Here is a 10,502-nt window from a genome sequence, read left to right as displayed (position 1 = left end):
CGTTGTTTATAATCAATCCTCAAGGTGTTTTTCAAATAACTATTCGATAATATATCCACCGGGACAATTGGTTTTTCAGTAGGACCGATTGGAGTAATGGCTACCTCTGTATTTTACGCGAGAATCTCTCTGGCAGCATCAGGTGACCACTTGTGCAATGTAGCCGCTTACGGGTATTCTTCAACATAAATCTGTAAAACTACGTCACAATGTTGTAGACTCCTTGGGGAATACGAAGAAAAAGTAATCTGGTTGATAGCTCATTTACAGCTCAATAGGGACTCATTGGAACACAGAGCTTTCAAAACATGAGGCACTTCCAGATTGGATTTTTCTCAGCAACATCAGTTCTGTTAAACTCACAGACAATATTTTTACAGTTTTGGAAACTTGAGAGTGTTTTCTATCCTAAGCTGTCAATTATATGCATATTCTAGCATCCTGTCCTGAGAAATAGGCCGTTTACTATGGGGACGTTTTTTTCTTCGAAAATTAAAATACTGCCCCCCTTTCACAACAGGTTTTAATTAACACAGTGTCCAAAGAAGGGCCAGAAGTATACAGAATGGTGTCGTCTGCGTAGAGGTGGATCAGAGAATCACCAGCAGCAAGAGCGACATCATTGATGTATACAGAGAAGAGAGTCGGCTCGAGAATTGAACCCTGTGGTACCCCCATAGAGACTGCCAGAGGTCCGGACAACAGGCCCTCCAATTTGACACACTGAACTCAGTCTGAGAAGTAATTGGGGAAGCAGGCGAGGCAGTCATTTGAGAAACCAAGGCTGTTGAGTCTGCCGATAAGAATGTGGTGATTGTCAGAGTCGAAAGTCTTGGTCAGGTCGATGAAGACGGCTGCACAGTATTGTCTTTTGTCGATGGCAGTTATGATGTCATTTAGGACCTTGAGCTGGGATGCACCTTTGACCACGCCGGAAACCAGATAGCGGAGATGGTGCGGTGGGATTCGAAATGGTCGGTGATCTGTTTGTTAACTTGGTTTTTGAAGAACTTATAAAGGCAGAGTAGAATAAATATAAGTCTGTAACAGTTTGGGTCTAGAGTGTCTCCCCATTTGAAGAGGGGGATGACCGCGGCAGCTTTCCAATCTTTGGGGATCTCGGATGATACGAAAGAGAGGCTAGCAATAGGGATTGCAACAATTGCAACGGATAATTTTAGTGTCCAGATTTTCTAGCCCAGCTGATTTGTAGGGGTACAGATTTTCTAGCCCAGCTGATTTGTAGGGGTCCAGATTTTCTCGCCCAGCTGATTTGTAAGGGTACAGATTTTCTAGCCCAGCTGATTTGTAGGGGTCCAGATTTTCTCGCCCAGCTGATTTGTAGGGGTACAGATTTTCTAGCCCAGCTGATTTGTAGGGGTCCAGATTTTCTAGCCCAGCTGATTTGTAGGGGTCCAGATTTTGCAACTCTTTCAGAACATCATCCTGAGTCACAACAGGGCTTGTGTAAGCATTTCAGTAAGCATTTCACTGTAAGGTCAACTACACCTGTTGTATTCAGCATTTCACTGTAAGGTCTACTACACCTGTTGTATTCAGCATTTCACTGTCAGGTCAACTACACCTGTTGTATTCAGCATTTCACTGTAAGGTCTACTACACCTGTTGTATTCAGCATTTCACTGTAAGGTCTACTACACCTGTTGAATTCAGCATTACACTGTGAGGTCTACTACACCTGTTGTATTCATCATTTCACTGTGAGGTCTACTACACCTGTTGTATTCATCATTTCACTGTGAGGTCTACTACACCTGTTGTATTCATCATTTCACTGTAAGGTCTACTACACATGTTGTATTCAGCATTTCACTGTAAGGTCTACTACACCTTTTGTATTCAGCATTTCACTGTAAGGTCTACTACACCTGTTGTATTCATCATTTCACTGTAAGGTCTACTACACCTGTTGTATTCATCATTTCACTGTAAGGTCTACTACACATGTTGTATTCAGCATTTCACTGTAAGGTCTACTACACCTGTTGTATTCATCATTTCACTGTAAGGTCTACTACACATGTTGTATTCATGTGACAGATACAATTTGATTTGATTAAATTACTACCACCCTAATTTTCTGAAGTGTCAACTGTGTCAGAGACAGTTGACCCCGGGACAACATGCTGAGGTATGGAGAGAGAGGGATGGAGGGAAGAGGAGGAGGGAGAGAAGGGGAGGGAGGGAAGAGGAGGAGGGAGAGAAGGAGAGGGAGGGAAGAGGAGGAGGGAAGAGGAGGAGGGAGAGAAGGGGAGGGAGGGAAGAGGAGGAGGGAGAGAAAGGAGGAACAGGAGATGAGAGGGAGAGGAGTATAGCAGAGGGGGGAGACGTAGGATGGAGAGGGGAGAGGTAGAGGGGAGAGGTAGGAGGGAGAGGGGAGAGGTAGGAGGGAGAGGGGAGAGAGAGAGTCATGGAGAGAAGGGGAGGGGAGAGAGAGAAGGGAGAGAAGGGAGGAACAGGAGATGAGAGGGAGAGGAGTATAGCAGAGGGGGTAGACGTAGGAGGGAGAGGGGAGAGAGAGGGAGGGGAGAGAGAGAAGGGAGGGGAGAGAGAGAAGGGAGGGGAGAGAGAGAAGGGAAGGGAAGGGGGAGAGAGAGTGAGTCAGGGAGAGAAGGGAGGGGAGAGAGAGAAGGGAGGGGAGAGAGAGAAGGGAGGGGAGAGAGAGAAGGGAGGGGAGAGAGATGGAGAAGTGGAGGGAAAGATAGTGTCAACAGTGTCAGAAACAGCTGACCCCAGGACAACATGCTGAGGTACTGATAAGAGAATTTTGTTCTCCAGGAACATAACCCAATTTAATTGTATTACTCAGTCTGCAAACCAGAATTTGTAAGATCCTGGTCAAATGAAACAGACGGAGATCCAGCTAAAATAGATAGTATTGTTCTCCACTTTGGCCAGTAGTCCCTACATTGTTCTCCACTTTGGCCAGTATTCCCTACAGTGTTCACTACTTTGGCCAGTATTCCCTACAGTGTTCACTACTTTGGCCAGTATTCCCTACATTGTGCACTACTTTGGACAGTATTCCCTACATTGTACACTACTTTGGCCAGTATTCCCTACATTGTGCACTACTTTGGCCAGTAGTCCCTACATTGTACACTACTTTGGCCAGTATTCCCTACATTGTGCACTACTTTGGCCAGTAGTCCCTACATTGTACACTACTTTGGCCAGTATTCCCTACAGTGTTCACTACTTTGGCCAGTATTCCCTACAGTGTTCACTACTTTGGCCAGTATTCCCTACATTGTGCACTACTTTGGCCAGTATTCCCTTCATTGTTCACTACTTTGGCCAGTATTCCCTACATTGTGCACTACTTTGGCCAGTATTCCCTACATTGTTCACTACTTTGGCCAGTATTCCCTACATTGTGCACTACTTTGGCCAGTATTCCCTACATTGTGCACTACTTTGGCCAGTATTCCCTACATTGTGCACTACTTTGGCCAGTATTCCCTTCATTGTTCACTACTTTGGCCAGTATTCCCTAAATTGTTCACTACTTTGGCCAGTATTCCCTTCATTGTTCACTACTTTGGCCAGTATTCCCTTCATTGTTCACTACTTTGGCCAGTATTCCCTACATTGTTCACTACTTTGGCCAGTATTCCCTTCATTGTTCACTACTTTGGCCAGTATTCCCTAAATTGTTCACTACTTTGGCCAGTATTCCCTACATTGTGCACTACTTTGGCCAGTATTCCCTTCATTGTTCACTACTTTGGCCAGTATTCCCTTCATTGTTCACTACTTTGGCCAGTATTCCCTAAATTGTTCACTACTTTGGCCAGTATTCCCTACATTGTGCACTACTTTGGCCAGTATTCCCTTCATTGTGCACTACTTTGGCCAGTATTCCCTACAGTGTTCACTACTTTGGCCAGTATTCCCTTCATTGTTCACTACTTTGGCCAGTATTCCCTACATTGTGCACTACTTTGGCCAGTATTCCCTACAGTGTTCACTACTTTGGCCAGTATTCCCTTCATTGTTCACTACTTTGGCCAGTATTCCCTACAGTGTTCACTACTTTGGCCAGTATTCCCTTCATTGTTCACTACTTTGGCCAGTATTCCCTAAATTGTTCACTACTTTGGCCAGTATTCCCTACATTGTGCACTACTTTGGCCAGCATTCCCTTCATTGTGCACTACTTTGGCCAGTATTCCCTAAATTGTGCACTACTTTGGCCAGTATTCCCTTCATTGTTCACTACTTTGGCCAGTATTCCCTTCATTGTTCACTACTTTGGCCAGTATTCCCTACATTGTTCACTACTTTGGCCAGTATTCCCTACATTGTTCACTACTTTGGCCAGTATTCCCTACATTGTTCACTACTTTGGCCAGTATTCCCTACATTGTTCACTACTTTGGCCAGTATTCCCTACATTGTTCACTACTTTGGCCAGTATTCCCTACATTGTTCACTACTTTGGCCAGTATTCCCTACATTGTTCACTACTTTGGCCAGTATTCCCTACATTGTTCACTACTTTGGCCAGTATTCCCTACATTGTTCACTACTTTGGCCAGTATTCCCTACATTGTTCACTACTTTGGCCAGTATTCCCTACATTGTTCACTACTTTGGCCAGTATTCCCTACATTGTGCACTACTTTGGCCGGAGACTTGGTCAAAAGTAGTACACTAAATAGGGAACAGTGTGTCTGAGGATGGTATGTACAGCAAATATCTCATACGTCTCTCTCTCTCTCTCTCTCTCTCTCTCTCTCTCTGTCTTTCTCTCTGTCTCTCTCTCTCTCTGTCTCTCTCTCTCTCTGTCTCTCTCTCTCAGCAGGTAACAGGAGACTGATGTCAAACTGTCACAGCTCAGCCTCCTCTTCCTCTTCCTCCTCCTAGGAACCAGTCTAACAAACCAAAAACCAACCAAAATACAACCTAATGAGAACTAACAGGCTATCAACAAGGATCTATGTTCAACAAACCTGACATTCAGCCATCAAGCCAATGACCAACCAACTAGACCCAACATTCAGCCAACCAACGTTTGACCAACCAAGAAATAACCAATAGACAACCAAGCTGACATTGAACAAACTACCATCCAACCAACAGACATCAGTGTCACTCTGAAAGATCCCCTCTATCAGTCATTCATAAAACATCATGATGTTCAATGGAGACAACGGTTGTTCTTCAATAAAACAGAAGCTTCTACAGTCGTCTGGTTGAAGTGTGTTAAACACAGAGTCTCTTTAGGCATCAACACACATCCTACACTACACATGTACTGGAGTACACAGACACACATCCTACACTACACATGTACTGGAGTACACAGACACACATCCTACACTACACATGTACTGGAGTACACAGACACACATCCTACACTACACATGTACTCCTACACTACACATGTACTGGAGTACACAGACACACATCCTACACTACACTGTACTGGAGTACACAGACACACATCCTACACTACACATGTACTGGAGTACACAGACACACATCCTACACTACACATGTACTGGAGTACACAGACACACATCCTACACTACACATGTACTGGAGTACACAGACACACATCCTACACTACACATGTACTGGAGTACACAGACACACATCCTACACTACACATGTACTGGAGTACACAGACACACATCCTACACTACACATGTACTGGAGTACACAGACACACATCCTACACTACACATGTACTGGAGTACACAGACACACATCCTACACTACACATGTACTGGAGTACACAGACACACATCCTACACTACACATGTACTGGAGTACACAGACACACATCCTACACTACACATGTACTGGAGTACACAGACACACATCCTACACTACACATGTACTGGAGTACACAGACACACATCCTACACTACACATGTACTGGAGTACACAGACACACATCCTACACTACACATGTACTGGAGTACACAGACACACATCCTACACTACACATGTACTGGAGTACACAGACACATCCTACACTACACATGTACTGGAGTACACAGACACACATCCTACACTACACATGTACTGGAGTACACAGACACACATCCTACACTACACATGTACTGGAGTACACAGACACACATCCTACACTACACATGTACTGGAGTACACAGACACACATCCTACACTACACATGTACTGGAGTACACAGACACACATCCTACACTACACATGTACTGGAGTACACAGACACACATCCTACACTACACATGTACTGGAGTACACAGACACACATCCTACACTACACATGTACTGGAGTACACAGACACACATCCTACACTACACATGTACTGGAGTACACAGACACACATCCTACACTACACATGTACTGGAGTACACAGACACACATCCTACACTACACATGTACTGGAGTACACAGACACACATCCTACACTACACATGTACTGGAGTACACAGACACACATCCTACACTACACATGTACTGGAGTACACAGACACACATCCTACACTACACATGTACTGGAGTACACAGACACACATCCTACACTACACATGTACTGGAGTACACAGACACACATCCTACACTACACATGTAGTGGAGTACACAGACACACATCCTACACTACACATGTAGTGGAGTACACAGACACACATCCTACACTCCTACACACATGTAGTGGAGTCCTACACAGACACACATCCTACACTACACATGTACTGGAGTACACAGACACACATCCTACACTACACATGTACTGGAGTACACAGACACACATCCTACACTACACATGTACTGGAGTACACAGACACACATCCTACACTACACATGTACTGGAGTACACAGACACACATCCTACACTACACATGTACTGGAGTGGACACACATCCTACACTACACATGTACTGGAGTACACAGACACACATCCTACACTACACATGTACTGGAGTGGACAGACACACATCCTACACTACACATGTACTGGAGTGGACACACATCCTACACTACACATGTACTGGAGTGGACACACATCCTACACTACACATGTACTGGAGTGGACACACATCCTACACTACACATGTACTGGAGTGGACACACATCCTACACTACACATGTACTGGAGTGGACACACACACATCCTACACTACACATGTACTGGAGTGGACACACATCCTACACTACACATGTACTGGAGTACACAGACACACATCCTACACTACACATGTACTGGAGTGGACACACATCCTACACTACACATGTACTGGAGTACACAGACACACATCCTACACTACACATGTACTGGAGTACACAGACACACATCCTACACTACACATGTACTGGAGTACACAGACACACATCCTACACTACACATGTACTGGAGTACACAGACACACATCCTACACTACACATGTACTGGAGTACACAGACACACATCCTACACTACACATGTACTGGAGTACACAGACACACATCCTACACTACACATGTACTGGAGTACACAGACACACATCCTACACTACACATGTACTGGAGTGGACACACATCCTACACTACACATGTACTGGAGTGGACACACATCCTACACTACACATGTACTGGAGTGGACACACATCCTACACTACACATGTACTGGAGTACACAGACACACATCCTACACTACACATGTACTGGAGTGGACACACATTCTACACTACACATGTACTGGAGTGGACACACATCCTACACTACACATGTACTGGAGTGGACACACATCCTACACTACACATGTACTGGAGTACACAGACACACATCCTACACTACACATGTACTGGAGTACACAGACACACATCCTACACTACACATGTACTGGAGTACACAGACACACATCCTACACTACACATGTACTGGAGTGGACACACATCCTACACTACACATGTACTGGAGTACACAGACACACATCCTACACTACACATGTACTGGAGTGGACACACATCCTACACTACACATGTACTGGAGTGGACACACATCCTACACTACACATGTACTGGAGTACACAGACACACATCCTACACTACACATGTACTGGAGTAGACACACATCCTACACTACACATGTACTGGAGTACACAGACACACATCCTACACTACACTTGTACTGGAGTACACAGACACACATCCTACACTACACATGTACTGGAGTACACAGACACACATCCTACACTACACATGTACTGGAGTACACAGACACACATCCTACACTACACATGTACTGGAGTACACAGACACACATCCTACACTACACATGTACTGGAGTACACAGACACACATCCTACACTACACATGTACTGGAGTACACAGACACACATCCTACACTACACATGTACTGGAGTGGACACACATCCTACACTACACATGTACTGGAGTACACAGACACACATCCTACACTACACATGTACTGGAGTGGACACACATCCTACACTACACATGTACTGCAGTGGACACACATCCTACACTACACATGTACTGGAGTACACAGACACACATCCTACACTACACATGTACTGGAGTAGACACACATCCTACACTACACATGTACTGGAGTACACAGACACACATCCTACACTACACATGTACTGGAGTACACAGACACACATCCTACACTACACATGTACTGGAGTGGACACACATCCTACACTACACATGTACTGGAGTACACAGACACACATCCTACACTACACATGTACTGGAGTACACAGACACACATCCTACACTACACATGTACTGGAGTGGACACACATCCTACACTACACATGTACTGGAGTACACAGACACACATCCTACACTACACATGTACTGGAGTACACAGACACACATCCTACACTACACATGTACTGGAGTACACAGACACACATCCTACACTACACATGTACTGGAGTACACAGACACACATCCTACACTACACATGTACTGGAGTGGACACACATCCTACACTACACATGTACTGGAGTGGACACACATCCTACACTACACATGTACTGGAGTACACAGACACACATCCTACACTACACATGTACTGGAGTAGACAGACACACATCCTACACTACACATGTACTGGAGTGGACACACATCCTACACTACACATGTACTGGAGTGGACAGACACACATCCTACACTACACATGTACTGGAGTACACAGACACACATCCTACACTACACATGTACTGGAGTGGACACACATCCTACAATACACATGTACTGGAGTACACAGACACACATCCTACGCTACACATGTACTGGAGTACACAGACACACATCCTACACTACACATGTACTGGAGTACACAGACACACATCCTACACTACACATGTACTGGAGTACACAGACACACATCCTACACTACATAGACTGCCACCAGAGTTCTGAACACACACACGGACACACAGACACACGCACACACGCACTCACACACACACACGCACGCACACACACACACACACACACACACACACACACACACACACACACACACACACACACACACACACACACACACACACACACACACACACACACACACACACACACACACACACACACACACACACACACACACACATTTGCTTGAGGATTTGCTTAATGAGGGTTTCAGCATGACAGTTAATCCAAGAGGAGAATCACACAGACTGATCTCAGTTAATTCATACTGTATGTTGTAGTCTGTCCAAGAGGGGAATCACACAGACTGATCTCAGTTAAGTCATACTGTATGTTGTAGTCTGTCCAAGAGGGGAATCACACAGACTGATCTCAGTTAATTCATACTGTATGTTGTAGTCTGTCCAAGAGGGGAATCACACAGACTGATCTCAGTTAATTCATACTGTATGTTGTAGTCTGTCCAAGAGGAGAATCACACAGACTGATCTCAGTTAATTCATACTGTATGTTATAGTCTGTCTAATAATTAAATCACACAGACTGATCTCAGTTAATTCATACTGTATGTTGTAGTCTGTCCAAGAGGGGAATCACACAGACTGATCTCAGTTAATTCATACTGTATGTTGTAGTCTGTCCAAGAGGGGAATCACACAGACTGACAGACAGTGATTTTATTAAAAGTATAATGTTGATTTACATGGCAGTTGAAAGAGCAACAAAAAAATCAAAGAACAAAACAAAAATCTACATAATAATGAATCTCATAACAATTATAATCAATATAACATTTATAATCAATAACATCATTATCTCTATACTACTAACAACATAACACTAATCTACATCATAATCAATATCATAACATTTATAATCAATAACATCATTATCTCTATACTACTAACAACATCATAACAATAATCTACATCGTAATCAAGAAATAACTTTTATAATCAATAACATCATGAGAGGTAAACAACCACAAACCAAAATAACTTCAGGAAAAAATTATCTTTGTATTTATTTTTTCAAAACACAAAGAATGAACAGATGATTATAATAATACCTGGACTAATAATGGAAACACTTCAAGA

The sequence above is a fragment of the Oncorhynchus gorbuscha genome, unplaced genomic scaffold, assembly GCF_021184085.1.
Source record: "Oncorhynchus gorbuscha isolate QuinsamMale2020 ecotype Even-year unplaced genomic scaffold, OgorEven_v1.0 Un_scaffold_1177, whole genome shotgun sequence".
Taxonomy (NCBI): Eukaryota; Metazoa; Chordata; class Actinopteri; order Salmoniformes; family Salmonidae; genus Oncorhynchus; species Oncorhynchus gorbuscha.
Note: the sequence above shows the minus strand (reverse complement) of the source record.